We start from the raw sequence: 18,905 nt of genomic DNA, 5'->3' as shown, positions 1-18,905 counted from the left end.
TGGACCGGTGCTTAGGTGTTGTTCTTACTTGAACAAGCAACCTACTTACGATTACCCCCTCTCACAAGCATCCACAAGTACGAAAGAAGAATTATAACAAATTTAACCATAGCATGAAACGTATGGATCCAAATCAGCCCCTTAAGAAGTAATGCCAAAACTAGGGTTTTAGCGGATGTCACTCTAGCAACCCATCATCTACTTATTACTCCATAAGACTTCGCTTAGGCCCAAGTATGGTGTAGTCTCACGTTGTCAATGTTCACATGACACCACTAAAGGAAGCAACAACGTACATATCATCAAAATGTCAAACGAATACCAACTTCACATGATTACTTATTACAAGACTTCTCCCATGTCCTCGAGAACAAAAGAAACTACTCACAAATCATTAGCATGTTAAAAATCAGAGGTATAATAAATATGATAAAGGATCTGAACATATTATCTTCTACCATGTAAACTAACTAGCATCAACTACTAGACGTCATCAACACTATTAGTAACCCACAAGTACCAATATGAGGTTTTGAGACAAAGATTGAATACAACAGATGAACTAGGGTTTGAGATGACATGTTGATGAAGATTGATCCTCCCACAAAGGAGGATGCATTGGTGATGACGGTGTCTTTGATTTCCCCCTCCCATACGGAAGTTTCCCAGGCAGAATCACTCTACTAGAGAGCAAAAGGGCCTCTGCCCAGGTTTCCATCTCAAGACGGTGGCGTTTCGTCCCAAAAGTATCTTCTTATTATTTCCTAGGTGAAAACCCATAATAAAGAAGAATAGGGGGCGGAGGACCTGGGAGATGGCCCCAAGCCATCAGGCCGCACCTAGGGATGGGGAGCGCCCTGTTGGCTTGGGACCAATAGGTGGCCCCAATAGAACTTCTATGTTCCATAAATTCATATATATTCCACAAAACATCCTCATGAAGTTTCACGTCTTTTAGAGTCCACATAAATTTTAGCTTTTTTCTTGGTTTTCAGGTCCAGAATTCCAGTTTTCGTCAATTTCCCTCTATGTGATGTACATTGTAAATTCAGAGAGAAAAGGCATAAGAATTGTATCATAAAGTGCAATAATGGCCAAGAATAATATAATTATCAATAAGAATCCTGATGCAAAATGGACATATCACCTCACACTCCCGATGTTCGTTGATCTTCCTATTCTTTAGGACAAGTCACTTCTTTCCTTCCTCGTCAAATAGATTTGTGTGTGCCAACATTATCTTCGAATCTTGTTGTCTTGTGGGAGTTACAACCTCTCTTTATAAATTTGTATTAATAAAAAATTACACTCCTTTTTGATCTCGTATCTGAGATCCGTGTCTTTCCTCTCCAACTATATCTTCTCCCTCTCAACTGCTATCTAGTTGCTCTCAATTTATAACGCCCTAATTTTTCCAAATTATTTTTTACTTGGATTTATTAATCATTTTCATTTTGGAATTGAATTTTTTGTCATCTCTTTTGGACTTAACACTTGGATTTATTTTTTATTTTCTAAACCTTGCCATAAAATAATTTTGTTTCATAGATAAATATTAATTTCCTCTTTGAAAATGAGTATTTTCTCACTATGCAATGAAGCAACCTTCATTTTTCCTGCTACGAAAATTCCAAGTAAATTCCCCAACATCCTTTGGATGATGCCCCACATTCCTATGCAAAAATATCCCATGGTAATTTGGAAAGTTTAAGCTAAGGAAATTGTTTTTTGCTTCTTGTCAGAAATGGCTCTTTGTCAAGAAAGTATACTTTTCCTTGATCTATTTGAGCTGAAATTTTTACCACATGACTACCTTCCTAGGACAATTTTAACTACCAAATTTCACCACTTAACTCCCAGTAATTTTCCCCGAGATTGCTCCCCAAGTTCGCGTCCAGAAACTTCTCATCATGCTATTGTCTTGTCCATTGAGTTGAGTGGCAACGAGAGAGCATCCTGCAGTACCGTGTTGAATGGACTAATCCCTAGACACGTTTTGGCATGGCCAAAAGTCTCGCCTATGCGAGTGCACATGGTGAACATGCTGTTGCAAGGTGTTCGACATGCAACCAGCGTGCTTTGGAGATCGGGGCCCTCTTTTGCCGCCCGTTCATCCTCCTCAAGCCACCGCAGCTTGCCTGCACCACTTAGCTGTTGGAAATATGCCCTAGAGGCGATAATAAATTGGTTATTATTATATTTCTTTACTCATGATAATATTTTATTATCCATGATATAATTGTATTGATTGGAAACTCAAATACATGTGTGGATACATAGACAGAACACTGTCCCTAGTAAGCCTCTAGTTGACTAGCTTGTTGATCAAGGATGGCTAAGGTTTCCTAGCCATAGACAAGTGTTGTCACTTGATAACAGGATCACATCATTTGGATAATGATGTGATGGACAAGACCCAAACTATGAACGTACCATATGATCGTGTCAGTTTATTGCTACTACTTTCTGCAGGTCAATGTATCTGTTCCTATGACCATGAGATCGTGCAACTCCTGGACACCACAGGAATGCCTTGTGTGTATCAAACGTCGCAACATAACTAGGTGACTATAAAGGTGCTCTACAGGTATCTCGGAAGGTGTCTGTTGGGTTGGCATGGATCAAGACTGGGATTTGTCACTCCGTGTGATAGAGAGGTATCTCGGGGCCCACTCGGTAATACAACATCACAACAAGACTTGCAAGCAATGTGACTAAGGATTTAGTCACGGGATCTTGTATTACAGAATGAGTAAAGAGACTTACAGGTAATGAGATTGAACTAGGTATGGAGATACCGACACTCGAATCTCAGGCAAGTAACATAACTAAGGACAAAGGGAACAACATACGGGATTAAATATGTAGGAGACAATATGGGCATCCAGGCCCCGCTATTGGTTATTGACCAAAGAGTGTCTCAAGTCATGTCTCCATAGTTCTCGAACCCACAGGGTCTGCACACTTAAGTTTCGGTGATGTTTCGGTATAGTTGAGTTATTGGTGCTGGTGACCGAAGCTTGTTAGGAGTCCCAGATAAGATCCGAGACATCATGAGGAGCTCCGAAATGGTCTGGAGGTAAAGATTGATATATAGGAAGCCTTTTTTGGTCACGGAAAAGTTTTGGGCTCATCGGTAGTGTACCGGGAGTGCCGGGAGGGTGCTAGGGGACCACCGGGAGGGGTGTGACGTCCCAAGAGCCTTATGGGCTATGAGTGGAGGTGGACCAGCCCTTTGTGGGCTGGCCGAAGCCTCTCTCAAAATCCCATGCGGCTAGTAGTGGAGATAAAAGGCAAAAGTCCTTTAAAAGGAAAGGCAGGTGGAGTCCTCCCAAAGTAGTCCACCTCCCTTGTGGGAAGGTGGACTCTTCCTTGTAGGTTTTGGCCGAACCCTTCTCCTTGGAGTAGGGGCCAAGGCTGCCTCCTCTCCTCTCCTCCTATATATACTAGAGGTTTTGAGGGTTTTGAGACATAGAAATCAGCCACGTGCTGCCCTCTCTCTAGATTTCTTTCTCCTCTAGTCTAGTTTCATCGGTGCTTAGGCGAAGCCCTGCTAGAATAGCTCCACCACCATCGCAGTCATGCCGTCGCGCCGCCGGAGAACTCATCTACCTGTCCGCCCCCTCTTGCTGGATCAAGAAGCCAGAGATCGTCGTCGAGTTGAACGTGTGCTAAACGCGGAGGTGTCGTCCGTTCGGCGCTAGATCGGGACAGATTGTGGGACGACTGTTATTTGGATCGCGGAGACGTTCAACTACATCAACCGTGTTTCTTAACGCTTCCCGCTTAGAAATCTACAAGGGTATATAGATCCGATCTCCCTTCTCATAGATGATCATCACCATGATAGGTCTTTCGTGTGCGTAGGAATTTTTTTGTTTCCCATGCAACGTTAGCCAAGAGTGGTATCAGAGACAGGTTCATGCGTAGATGATATCTCAAGTAGAACACAAATGAGTTTTTGTGAGTTAATGTTCAATTTTCTGCCCTTCTTAGCCTTTTCCTGATTCGGCAGTATTGTTGGATTGAAGCGGCCCAGAACAACATTACTCGTACGGTTACGAGAGACCGGTTTCATCAACTAACATGCAACTTGTTGCATAAAAATGACCGACGGGTGCCTGTTTCTTCAACTTTATTCGAATCGGATTCGACTGAGGCGGTCATTGGAGAAAGTTAAATAACAACTTGCATATCACCGTTGTAGTTTTGCGTAAGTAAGATGCGATCATACTAGATACCAATAGCAGCCACGTAAAACATGCAACAACAAATTAGAGGACGTCTAACTTGTTTTTGCAGGGTATGCGTGTGATGTGATATGGCCAAAGACATGATATGATATATTAGATGCATGAGATGATCATATTGTAATAGTTAAATATCGACTTGCACGTCGATGCTACGGCAACCAGAAGGACCCATAGGGTTGTCTTTAATTATTTTTGCGCTTGGAGATGCTTTGCTTTATCGCTAGTAGTAGCTTTAGTAGTAACATCATTGTTAGCGTGACAACCTCGATGGCAGCACAATGATGGAGATCATGGTGTGGCGCCGGTGACGATGGAGATCATGGTGTGGCGCCGGTGACGATGGAGATCATGTTGGTGCTTTGATGATGGAGATCAAGAAGCACATGTTCGTGGCCATATCATGTCACTTATGAGTTGCATGTGATGTTAATCCTTTTATGCACCTTCTTTTTCTAAGGACAACGGAAGAATTATAAGGTGATCCCTCACTAAAATTTCAAGATAAAACTGTGTTCTCCCCGACTATGCACCATTGCGATAGTTCATCGTTTCGAGACACCACGTGATGATCGGGTGTGATAGACTCAACGTTCATATACAAGGGTGCAAAACAGTTGCACACGCGGAACACTCGGGTTAAACTTCAAGAGACCGAAAGGTCGAGCATGAATTATATAGTTTATATGATCAACATGGAGATCTTCACCATTGAAGCTAAACACAATTCTCGTGATGATCGGACTTGAGTTAGTGAATTTGGATCATGCGACACTCGAATGACTAGAGGGATGTCAATTTGAGTGGGAGTTCTTAAGTAATATGATTAATTGAACTCATTACCATGAACATAGTCCAAAGGTCTTTACAAATTATGTTGTAGCTTGTGTTGTAGCTCTATTTTCTTTAATATGTTCCTAGAGAAAATTTAGTTGAAAGATGATATTAGCAACTATGCGGACTAGGTCCATAAACTCAGGATTGTCCTCATTGCTGGACAGAAGGCTTATGTCCTTAATGCACCGTTCGGTGTATTAAACCCCGAGCGTCGTGTGTAGATGTTGCGAACATCTAACATACACGTTTTTGATGACTACATGATAGTTCAGTGCATAATACCTAAACGGCTTATAATTGAGGTGCTGAAGACATTTCAAACATCGTGGGACATAAGAGATGTTCAAAGTGATGAAATTGGGATTTCAGGCTCGTGCCCTTGTGGAGAGGTATGAGACTGTAACGCCCAAGATGCGACAGGGATAGAAGCGCATCTTGTCATTTCAAAAGAATGGATATTGTTACATGTACATGTACTGAAAAGATGAGTATATGGAATTGGCTTACACTCGCCTCAAGCTACATCAGAGTCACATTAGTACAATACATACAATCATCATGAAGAAGAGCAGGGTCTGACTATAGACGAAAACAAACGGTAAAAGAATGATATCCATCCTTGCTATCCCAGGCTGCCGACCTGGAACCCATCCTAGATCGTAGAAGAAGAAGAAACTCCAAATGGACAATCATGGCGCTCACGTTGAATATCACTTTACCTATACCTGCAACTGTTGTTGTAGTAATCTGTGAGCCACTCGGACTCAACAATCTCATTTCCAAAGGTACCAAGACTAAAAAACCTTATTAGGTGAGGTATGGTTAAGTGGTGAGCCTGTAGCAAGCGACTAAGCATTTATATGAGGTGGCTAACTTACAAGTACAAGAATAATAGAGGGGGACGATCTACGGATATCGGGCGTGAACTAATAATGATCAAATGAATGACCCTGAACACCTACTTACGTCAAACATAACCCCACCGTGTCCACGATCGGAGAAGGAGCTCACGAATGAGACAGTCACGGTTAGGCACATAGTTCGCAAGTTTTAATTAAGTGGACATCAAGTTATCTAGAACCGGATGTTAAATAAAGTGACCACGTTGCCACATAACCGCAGGCGCGACTTTCCAAAAGATTTAACCCTGCAGGTGTGCTCCAACTAGTCCACCATAAATTACCACAAGACGCATAGAAAGCCTCGATCACGAAACTCGTCACTTCGTCGGATTCCTTAGTGGAAAACCTCAACACCGAGAAATCCCAAAGTATCTCCAGAATCCCGATGCACAAGATATTTTGTAAAACGTGTCGACGAACCGGATAGGAGATGCGTATCTCATTCTCAGGACACGACCGGATGGGACTAGCTACGAGTAAAACCAAACCTCGAGTTTCTTGGTGGTGGCCCCGTATGCAACCCGTTTTGGACCAACACTCATGAGGAGCACTGGCCCGGGGGGTTGATTAATTATCCACGGGGTCCTGAAAGGCCCTATGCAATTTTATTAGATTATTAGGCAAATGTAGTACCAAAGTTGGGCCTTGGTAGACAAGTTTTAATCTAAGACGAATTATCAAGGGGTCCCCTTAACAACCCCGAGCGTGTTAGGAGCGCTAAATTATGGAATATAACACCGGTAGCCGAAACTAAGGGGGGCCAAAGGTGGAAGAAAACACCAAACTAGAAAGGCCGAGCCTTCCACCTTTTACCAAGTATATAGGTGCATTAAATTAAATAGCATTTATATGGTGATATAACAAGGTACCCATGTTATCAAATGGAAGCAACTACACCTACCACTAGCAACGATAACACATGGTTAAGCAAGCAGTAACATAGCCAATCAGTGGTTTTATAGGTTGTGCACAGGTTGTAAGGTTTTCATGGCAATGTTGAGAGGCTGGTATTTAACAGGTGGTAGGCAACGAGACATAATGAAAGAAAGGAGACAACTAGCATGGCAATGATAGTAATGGTATCGAGGGAAATGGTCATCTTGCATGAGATCCTGCTTGGAAGAAAAACAACTCCGTGAAACACGCGAACCGACGTAGTCGAACGGATCCTCACTTTCCGACACGTTTTGCAACTCTATCGAGATGAAGCAAACCGGAAACAAGAATCAACACACGACATTCACCACGAAAAATGCACAACATGATGCACACTCTAATATGATGCATGTCCAGTTCAATTATGCGAGGCATCGCATGGCAATTCACATCACGCAAACACTACACATTAAGTAAAGCTCAATATGCAACGAGTTGCATATTGACGAAACTCCACATACGACTTATTTTGTTCAATCTTGTTTAGGTACACGACAATATTAAATGTGGTTAAACATGGCAAGAGGTGAAGCGTAAATTAAACTACCTATCTATGCATTTTAAATGAGGCCGGAAACTACATATAGCGTCTCCGAATGACCCCATGCGTTAATTTTGCAATCTGTCCAGATCTGTCCTAATCACATTTTAGGTTTGTTAAAAAGCGAAACAAAGTGGAGCATGAGATTCTACGCGTCGTTCTAGTCGGTTTACATATATAGCTCATCTACAACGGAGCTACGGTCTACAAGATACGAAGAACACAAGATCATATGACATGGATGCAACGTGCATGCAAATGTCAGAGGCGACACATTCCGTTTCCGATAACTCAATGAGATACCGGTGCCAAGGAATCGTGAGCATGTCATTCCAAAAATGATAGGGTAATCCCAGTTACCGGGTTCCCAGGTGTCAGGGAACGAAAAAAGAGGGGCAACATGCAACGGGCAAGATATATGGTGCAAGCATACGGTTCAACTCATACATCACATGCATACGGTCCACGACATCGTCCCAACGGTATACCTTCGAAGCGTCCATATGAGAGCGGTTCGAGTCGTCGCAGTGTATATGTGCATGGGTTGTCGTGGACGTCGTGGAAGTAGTGGTACTCGGGATATTGTCGACGGTAGTCGTACACTTGGCATAGTTGTACACGGGTCTTCGACGATGGTAGTCGTACACGGGTTGGAGAGGAACTTGGCAAATCCATGATCTCCGGGGGTCGACGGTAGCAGAGGCGCAAGGTCGTCTTGCACTTGCGTGATCCAAATCTAATTGGCACAAAATACCACGACCTACGCAAACAAATGGCCAACCCCAACCAGCAGCATCTCAAGGCAGCAAGGAGGCATGGCAACGGTCAGCGGCAACATCTGCACGCAGCGGACACAACAGCAGGCAACAACAACGAGACACTACTTTGGCAGCCATCTGAAACACATCAGTAGAAGGGCCCGAACGCAGCAGCATGGGCGGCACAATAGGGGCTGGCGCGGAAAGCAACAGGAGGTGGTTGTGGGGTTGATTGGCGAGGATGAGCAGTGCTAGAGGCGAGGGGTGTCGGCGGTCGCAGCAGGATCCGGACGGCAACGGCAGGGCGGGCCGGATCCAGCTCATGGACGGGCGGATGTGGGCTCCTGGAATCCATTCACAACGGGGCAATTGAGTTGAGTACGGGTGACTCCATGGCGCCGGTCTCCTGCGAGGGGGGGTGGGAGAGCGCTGAGATCAAGAGTGTGTCATGGGAGGAAGGAGGAGAGGTAGGGACATGCAAGGGAGAGAGAGGAGGTGGCGGCGCTCGGTGGGAACAATAGGGAGAGATGAGGGACGAGGGCTCCTAGTGCTAGGGTTAGCAGGTGGGTGGGGTGGGATTTTGGTCGGCTGGGTTGGTCTCTCTCTCTCTTAAAAAAAGGAAAGGCTTCGCAAAAAATAAAAATAAAGCTGATTTTGAAATAACGCCGGAGGCAAAAGAAAAGGAAATAAGCAATATAAAAAATACTTTTGGGATCCTTAAAACATGCTCCAATTTATAAAAATAGGTTGGGCTTTTTTTGAAGAATAAAAATAAAACCCTTTTATATAAAATGAGACTCTATTTTGAAATAAAACAAAAGGAGAATACAAAGTAAAAACTAGAAGGTTGCCCCATAAATAATAAGAATATTTTTAAAAGAGGACGAACATTTTTATTTAGGAAAATGAGAAACTACAATTGCCTCAAAAGAATAGGAGAGGAGAGAAGAGTTTTTCCTATTGCACTAGAGATTAAAAGCACTTGAAGCACTCACAATCAAACCACACACCAGGCAAAAGATGATGCAGGATGCCATGATGCACACTAAATGATGACTCAATTTCGCTCAACCAAGAACTCGCTACCATCACAATGTTGCCATATGAGGAAAGATTACAAGAAGGGGAAGAATTGCATTGGGGCTGTCACAACTCTCCCACACTACCAGAGGATCTCGACCCGAGATCTAAGAATGAAGGGGGGAGGATGAGAGACAAACTAGGAATATGTAATACTTAGTTGCTCTATGATAAACGAGTGACACCAACGATCCTTGGAGGTTGCAAAGATATGAAGAATGATTTGAGAAACAAGCAAGAATTCACACAAAATATCGCCAGCACTTCGGTAGGATATCGATGACCAAAAATTTGATAATATGCAAAGATCTTGACAAGATTCACCACAAAAAAACTAAAATGCTAAGCAAGGAAAGAACATGATGTTGACAATCGGAGATGATTGATATAAAAAGAGCAACATCACAATGCGTCCGGAATGAAGAATAGAAACTAGATCATTGGTAAGAAAGAATGAGGAAGAGAACGACAACTACTATCACAATTGAATTTGACAAGCAACCTGTAAAGACGAATTGAACGAAGTTGTTGGCAACCAACAACGAAAACAAGAATCTTATAGTGGACTTACGAAAACCATTTCAAAATTATGAGGTGATAACCAACCACTAATGAAAACAAATATTGATTGCGAGCAACAAGATAGAATCAATGGAAGAAAGATGGGTTGAAATAGCTCATGATCAAAGAATTGGTGGGTTTAATATCTCAATCTTGAAATAACTCTCTTTGGGACCCTCCACTAACAGGAATGCTATAACACCACCTCAAAGGATAAAGGAGGGAGAATTGCACTTTGAAATGCAAGAGAAAGAAGACTAGAGGTACTCCAACAAGAATCTTGAAGAAAACCTTGAAAATGAATTGAATACTTGAAGAACCACCATGAAGAACGCTTGGAGGAACTCCGGAATGAAAGACTTATAGAAAAGAAAAGAAGGATGAAAATAATAAGATTGAAGCCTTGGAAGACTTAGATGAAGTTTCACGAAGAGATACTTGAGAAAAACTTGGAACTCTTGAAAAGAAAAGATCAGGAGCCACTCCTGAAGGAGAATTGAAATCACTTGAGATAAGGAATTGATATCAGGAGCCACTACTGAAGGAGAGTTGAAATCACTTGATGAAACACGAATAAGAATTATGTTATGCTTATCCTTCATCAAGTCTAATTGAGACAAGCAACAGATTTAGCATACCACTTGTTCTTCTTGGAATGATTGAAGAGAGGGAGAGAGAGATAGAGCACAACCATGAAGAAGTCCTACACAAACCAGCGGTAAGAACTACAAATGAATGGAATACCATGACGAATGAATATCCTTGAGAACGAAGAGATCATGATCCATCTAGAAGAACTTGAACAGGGCATCGGATAATCGAGAGATGAACAAAGAGGCAAAAATTGGGAAGAATTTGAGAATGAAAGCTGAAAGCTGAGAACAAAGACATCTACTTAAATGATGGCCTTCGGAGGATCGAGAATGAAAAAACAACACTGAAATGCACCGGATAGATATGAAAGGAATTAGTCATGAGGAAACCATTGAAGAGAGATCATGAAGCTGAGATGAAAATCTTTGAAAGAATGAACAAGATTTAAGAGGCACAGTCCTTCGAATTTGCTAGCTGAGAATAATGACAAGAAAAACACCAAGATTACTAAGACACTCCAAAACAATGAATAATGAAAAAGTTGAGCCAGTGGTGAAAATAAATTTGAAGGGATCTTGGAGAAGGAATATGATTGAAGAATGCATACTTACGTCACACTGAAAGGATGAAGTGACCTCTAGAAAAGATTAGAAGAGCCAGGTAAGATCCTGGGAAAACCTGTGGGTTATGGGCCCACTAAAAGAAAACACCGTTGAAACAATTGATTAGGGAGAGAGATATTGCACCGGTATAACAAAACATGATGAGGTTGGGAACCTCGAAACAATATAAAGGATTGAGAACAAGAAACTTCTGAGATGTCTTCAACACTCCGGATAGGACAAAGATGGATGAACAATCAACAGAGACTTGGATAAGAATTTCCAACATGGGAGAACATTGAACAAATGAAACGGATATGATTAACACCGAGAGATTGAATTGAGTCCATCGGAGAGGAAAATAACATGAAGAATGATGAACTCGAAGTCTTGAGAATCTTCATAAAGAATCACCGGATAGGACACAGAAGAGAAGATAGCGGAAGAAACAATGAAAGAAAGGCACTTGGATGACAATTTAATATCTGAATCAAAAAGGGTGGGAGGGCGAGAAAATAAACAAAGAAAACTTTGGACAGATGAGATGAACTTAGGACAGAAATGAGATATTGATCTAGCAAATATTGGAGAGGATTGACTAATTGAAGAGAAGCACACCGGTTGAAAGGAATTGATATGAAGACTCCAGTTGAAAAGAATTGATAAGACAACTAGATTGAGCAAAAGAATTTGCATTCCCATAAAAATATGAGAACACAACTTAGGAAAGATATGAAATCACCATTTGACATCGAAGCAACTCGAATTACCATACTCCAACAAAACAAAGGACGAGGCTTGCAAATTAGCCAGAACAAATTCATGAGAGGGATTCCGTCCGATATTTTCGTGGATTAGGTTCGCACGGGCTCTATCCTACAGTAGCCATCATGTGCAAGGCAGTGCACATGACAAACGAAGCGCCCCCGAGTCGTAGCAAGCTACAAGGACTCTTTAAGACACAACGAGAACCACTGTAAAATGACCGTGAAAAAACGAATCCACTAGATGTCGAAGCCCAACCCCACATCATGCATATGTTATAAGATTGTCCTATAAGTAACTACTTGAATTCCCACCTAAGAACTCCCGGAAATTTCTGGTCATGCAATCGGGTCCACAGATACAAGGAGAAATTGATCACTCAACTCCTAGCATGTAACCCGTCCAGTGTATCATATCCATCGACACATAACCAGAATCTTCGAACCTCATCTATCTCAGACCCTCGTAATCACAACGATATAAAGTATGGCGATACATCCGGACCTATCTGCACCAGTACTTGGGAAGCCAGACTCCTCTCGCCACTACTAGTATTGAAGCAATTTTGAACATCCTTCCTCCCGAGATACTAAGAAATCTAAATGATAACGATGTGCTCAAGAATCCCTTGGAGCTCAACTCCCCAGAAGAAATCAAGTCACACAGGAGGCACCAAGAAAGAACTTCATCACATCGGCATCATATAGATTCCAAAAATATCCACGTGATCCTAAAAAAATTGAGTGAGAAGAGGAGTAGAATAAAATTATTACGTCAGGATTCCTCACCAGAGCATCGAAGAGGAGAAAAAACAATCCTACTCTCCGATATCTAACTAGACTCGACTCGACCAAGTTCGATCAATCAAGGGGGCCCCTAAGTCGGTACTACTCTGATACCAACTTGTAATGCCCAAGATGTGATCATATCCATACTTTTGGCGCGAGGCCTCGACAGGGATAGAAGCGCATCTCGTTGTTTCGCAAGAGTGGATATCGTTACAAGTACATGTACTAAAAAGATGAGTATATGGAATTCGCTTACAGTCGCCACAAGCTACATCATAGTCACATTAGTACAATACATACAATCATCATGAAGGAGAGCAGGGTCTGATTACGGATGAAAACAAACCGTAAAAGAACAACGTCCATCCTTGCTATCCTAGGCTGCCAGCCTGGAACCCATCCTAGATCGACGAAGAAGAAGAAGAAACTCTAAATGAACAATCATCATGCTCACGTTCAATAGCACTTTACCTGTACCTGCAACTATTGTTGTAGTAATCTATGAGCCACAGGGACTCAACAATCTCATTTCCAAAGGTACCAAGACTAGCAAAGCTTAATAGGAGAGGTATGGTTAAGTGGTGAGGCTGCAGCAAGCGGCTAAGCATTTATATGAGGTGGCTAACTTACGAGTACAAGAATAACAGAGGGGGCGATATACGTATATCGGAAGTGAACTAATAATGATCAAGTGAATGATCCTGAACACATACTTACGTTAAACATAACCCCACCGTGTCCTCGATCGGAGAAGGATCTCACGAACGAGACAGTCACGTTTACGCATAGAGTTGGCAAGTTTTAATTAAGTTGACTTCAAGTTATATAGAACCTTATGTTAAACAAAGTAACCACGTTGCCACATAACCGCGGGCATGACTTGCCGAAAGATTTAACCCTGCAGGGGTGCTCCAACTAGTCCATCATAAATTACCACAAGCCGCATAGAAAGCCTCGATCGTGAAACTTGTGACTTCGTCGGATTCCTTAGTGGAAAACCTCAACTCTAAGAAATCCCAAAGTATCACCGGAATGTGGATGCACAAGATATTTCGTAAGAGGTTAAACTAACTGAACAAGGTCGTTCGACGTGTCGACGAACCCGATAGGAGTCGTGTATCTCGTTCTCAGGACACGACCGTATGGGACTAGCTACAAGTAAAACCAAACCTCGAGTTTCCTCGTGGTGGCCTCGCAGGCAGCCCGTCTTGGAACAACACTCATGAGGAGCATGGGCCCGGGGGGTTAATTAATTATCCACGGGGTCCGGAAAGTCCCTATGCAATTTTATTAGATTATTAGGCAAATGCAGTACCAAATTTTGCGCCTTGCTAGACCAGTTTTAATCTAAGACAAATTATCAAGGGGGTTCCCATAACAACCCCGATCGTGTTAGGAGCGCTCAATTATGGAACATAAGACTGGTAGACGAAACTAAGGTGGGGGGGGGGGAAGGTGGAACAAAACAACAAACTAGAAAGGCCGAACCTTCCAGCTTTTACCAAGTATATAGGTGCATTAAATTAAATAGCAATTATATGGTGATATAAAAAGGGACCCATGTTATCACATGGAAGCAACTACACTTGCAAGTAGCAACGATAACACATGGTTAAGCAAGCAGTAACATATCCAATCAGTGGTTTGCTAGGTTGTGAACAGGTTGAAGGTTTTCATGGCAATGTTGAGAGGCTGATATTTAACAGGTGGTAGGAAACGAGACATAACGAAAGAAACGAGACAACTAGCATGGCAATGATAGTAGTGGTATCGAAGGAAATGGTCATCTTTCCTGAGATCCTTCTTGGAAGAAGAACGACTCCATGAAGTAGGCGAACCGACGTAGTCCAATGGATCCTCACTTTCCGACACGTTGCGGAACTCTATCGAGACGAAGCAAACCGGAAACAAGAATCAACACAAGATATTCACCACGACAAACGCACGACATTATGCACACCCTAACATTATGCACGTCCAGTTCAATTATGCAAGGCATGGTACGACAATTCACATCACGCAAACACTCCACATTAAGTGAAGCTCAACATTGTGCACAGGTTGTAAGGTTTTCATGGCAATGTTGAGAGGCTGGTATTTAACAGGTGGTAGGCAACGAGACATAATGAAAGAAAGGAGACAACTAGCATGGCAATGATAGTAATGGTATCGAGGGAAATGGTCATCTTGCGTGAGATCCTGCTTGGAAGAAAAACAACTCCGTGAAACACGCGAACCGACGTAGTCGAACGGATCCTCACTTTCCGACACGTTTTGGAACTCTATCGAGATGAAGCAAACCGGAAACAAGAATCAACACACGACATTCACCATGAAAAATGCACGACATGATGCACATTCTAATATGATGCATGTCCAGTTCAATTATGCGAGGCATGGCATGGAAATTCACATCACGCAAACACTACACATTAAGTAAAGCTCAATATGCAACGAGTTGCATATTGACGAAACTCCACATAGGACTTATTTAGTTCACTCTTGTTTAGGTACACGACAATATTAAATGTGGTTAAACATGGCAAGAGGTGAAGCGGAAATTAAAATACCTATCTAGGCATTTTAAATGAGGCCGGAAATGACATATAGCATCTCCGAATGACCCCATGCGTTAATTTTGCAATCTGTCCAGATCTGTCCTAATCACATTTCAGGTTTGTTAAACAGCAAAACAAAGTGGACCATGAGATTCTACGCGTTGTTCTAGTCGGTGTAAATATATGGCTCATCTCCAACGGAGCAACGGTCTAAAAGATACGAGCAACACAAGATCATATGACATGGATGCAACATGCATGCAAATGTCAGCGACGACACGTTCCGGTTCCGATAAATCGATGAGATACCGGTGCCAATGAATTGTGAGCGTGTCATGCCAAAAATTCTAGGGTGATCCCGGTTACCGAGTTCCCAAGGGTCGAGGCACGACAAAAGAGGGGCAACATGCAACGGGCAATATATATGGTGCAAGCATACGGTTCAACTCATACATCACATGCATACGGTCCACGACATCATCCCAATGGTATACCTTCGAAGCGTGCATATCAGATCGGTTCGAGTTGTCATGGTGTAGATATGCATGGGTCGTCGGGGACATCGTGGAAGTAGTGGTACTCGCGATCTTGTCGACGGTAGTCGTACACTTGGCGTAGTGGTACACGGGTCTTCGGCGACGGTAGTCGTACATGGGTTGGAGAGGAACTTGGCAAATCCACGATCTACGGGGGTCGACGGTGGCAGAGGCACATGGTTGTCTTGCACTTGCGTGATCCAAATCTAACTTGCACAAAATACCACGACCTACGCATCAAAATGGCCAACCGCAATCATCAGCATCTCAAGGCACTAAGGAAGCATGGCAACGGTCGGCGGCAACAACTCCATGCAGCAGATGCAATAGCAGGCAAAATCAACGAGCCACTACGCGGGTAGCCATCTGCAACAACGCAACAGAAGGGCCCGAATGCAGCGGCGTGGCGGCACAACAGGGGCTGGCGCAGAAAGCAGGAGGAGGTGGTCGTGGGGTTGACTGGCGAGGAACAACAACGTTGGAGGCGAGGGATGCAGGCAGTCGCAGCAGGATCCGGACGGCGATGGCAAGGCAGGCCGGTTCCAGCTCATGGACGGGCGGATCCGGGCTCCTGGAATCCATTCCCGATGATGGGGCAATTGTGGCGAGTACGGGCGACTCCATGGCGCCGGTCTCCTGCGAAGGAGGGAGAGAGAGCGCTGAGATGGAGAGCGTGGCATAGGAGGAAGGAGGAGAGGCAGGGACGCGCGAGGGAGAGAGAGCAAGTGGCGGCGCTCGGTGGGAACGAGAGGGAGAGATGAGGGACGAGGGCTCCTCGCGCTAGGGTTAGCAGGTGGGCCGGCTGGGCTTTGGGCCGGCTAGGTTGGTCTCTCTCTCTCTCTCTCTTAAAAAAAGGAAAGGCTTCACGAAAAATAAAAATAAAGCTGATTTTGAAATAACGCCAGAGGCAAAAGAAAAGCAAATAAATAAAATTAAAAATACTTTGGGGCTCCTTAAAACATGCTCGAGTTTATAAAAATAGATTAGGCTTTTTTTGAGGAATAAAAATAAAACCCTTTTATATAAAATGAGACTCCTTAAAACATGCTCGGTTTTGAAATAAAACAAAAGGAGAATACAAAGTAAAAACCAGAGGGTTGCCCCATAAATAATAGAAGTATTTTTAAAAGAGGAGGAATATTTTTATTTAGGCAAAACGAGAAACTAGAATTGCCTCAAAAGAATTATGAGAGGAAAGAAGAGTTTTTCCTATTGCACTAGAGATTAAAAGCACTTGAAGCACTCACAATCAAACCACATGCCAGGAAAAAGATGATGCAAGATGCCATGATGCACAATAAATAATGACACAATTTGGCTCAGCCACGAACTCATTACCATCACAATGTTGCCATAGCAGGAAAGATTACAAGGAGGGGAATTATTGCATTGGGGTTGTCACAGAGACCTCCGACAAGATTATTTGTCTACAAAGTAAGGGAGAAAAGCTCAATCATTGAGCATGTTCTCAGATTGTCTAAGGGCTACAATCAGTTCAATCGAGTGGGAGTTGACCTTCCAGATGAGATAGTGATAGTTCTCCAAAGTCACAGCCAACAAGCTACGGAGCTTCGTGATAAACTATAACATGTCAGGGATAGATATGATGATCCCTGAGTTATTTGCGATGTTTGACACTGCAGAAGTAGAAATCAAGTAGGAGCATCACTTGTTGATGCTTAGTAAAACCACTAGTTTCAAGAAGGGCAAGGGAAAGAAGGGATACTTCATGAAACGGCAAACCAGTTGCTGCTATAGTGAAGAAACCAAAGGTTGATCCCAAACCTTAGACTAAGTGCTTCTGTAATGTGGGGAACGATCACTAAATAGGAACTACCCTTGATACTTGGTAGATGGGAAGGCTGGCAAAGTCAACAAAAGTATATTGGATATACTTGATATTGATGTGTACCTTACTAGTACTCCTAGTAGCACCAGGGTATTAGATACCGGTTCAGTTGCTAAGTGTTAGTAACTCTAAATTGTAGCTACGGAATAAACGGATACTAGCAAGGGTGAGGTGACGATGTGTGTTGGAAGTAATTCAAAGGTTGATGTGATCAACATCGCACGCTCCCTCTACCATGGGGATTAGTGTTGAACCTAAATAAATGTTATTTGGTGTTTGCATTGAGAATGAACATGATTAGATCATGTTTATTGCAATATGATTAGTCATTTAAAGAGAATAATGGTTATTCTATTTTCTTGAATAAATAACTTCAATGGTTTATTGAATCTCGATCGTAGTGACACAAATGTTCATCATATTGTGGCCAAAAGATACAAAGCAGTAATGATAATAACACTTACTTGTGGCACCGCCACTTGAGTCATATTGGTGTAAAACGCATGAAGAAGAGCCATACTAATGGATCTTTGGACTCACTCATTTTTGAATCATTTGAGACTTGCGAACCATGCCTATTGGTGTAAACGCATGAAGAAACTCCATGCACATGGATTGTTTAGAGTCACTTGATTTTGAATCACTTGAGACATGCAAATCATGCTACTCGAGCAAGATGACTCAAGGCCTCGTTTTCCAGTGAGATGGAACAAGAAATTAACTTATTGGAAGTAATACATTTTGATATATGCAGTCCAATGAGTGATGAGGCACGCAGTGGATATCGGTATGTTCTTACTTCACAAATGATTTGAGTAGATGCTAGTGTATTTTCTTGATGAAACACACGTCTGAATTATTGAAATGTTCAAGTAATTTCAGAGTGAAGTTGAAGATCGTCGTGACAAGAGGATAAAATGTATACGATTTGATCATAGAGATGAATATATGAGTTGCGAGTTTGGCACACAATTAAGAAAATGTGAAAATTGTTTCACATCTCGTGCCACCTAGAACACCATAGTGTGATGGTATGTCCGAACGTCATAGCCGCGCCCTATTTGATATGGTGCATACTATGATGTCTCTTATCGAATTAGCACTATCGTTTATGAGTTAGGCATTAGAGACAACCAAATTCACTTTAAATAGGGCACCACGTAATTCTGTTGAGATGACACCGTATGAATTCTGATTTAGAGAAACCTAAGCTCTTGTTTCTTAAAAGTTTGGGGTTGCGACACTTATGTGAAAAAGTTTCAGCCTGATAAGCTCGAACCGAAAGCGGATAAATGCATCTTCATAGGACACCCAAAACTGTTGGGTATACCTCCTATCTCAGATTCGG

The sequence above is a fragment of the Hordeum vulgare genome, chromosome 1H (assembly GCF_904849725.1).
Source record: "Hordeum vulgare subsp. vulgare chromosome 1H, MorexV3_pseudomolecules_assembly, whole genome shotgun sequence".
Classification (NCBI taxonomy): Eukaryota; Viridiplantae; Streptophyta; class Magnoliopsida; order Poales; family Poaceae; genus Hordeum; species Hordeum vulgare.
This window is presented reverse-complemented; position numbering follows the sequence as displayed.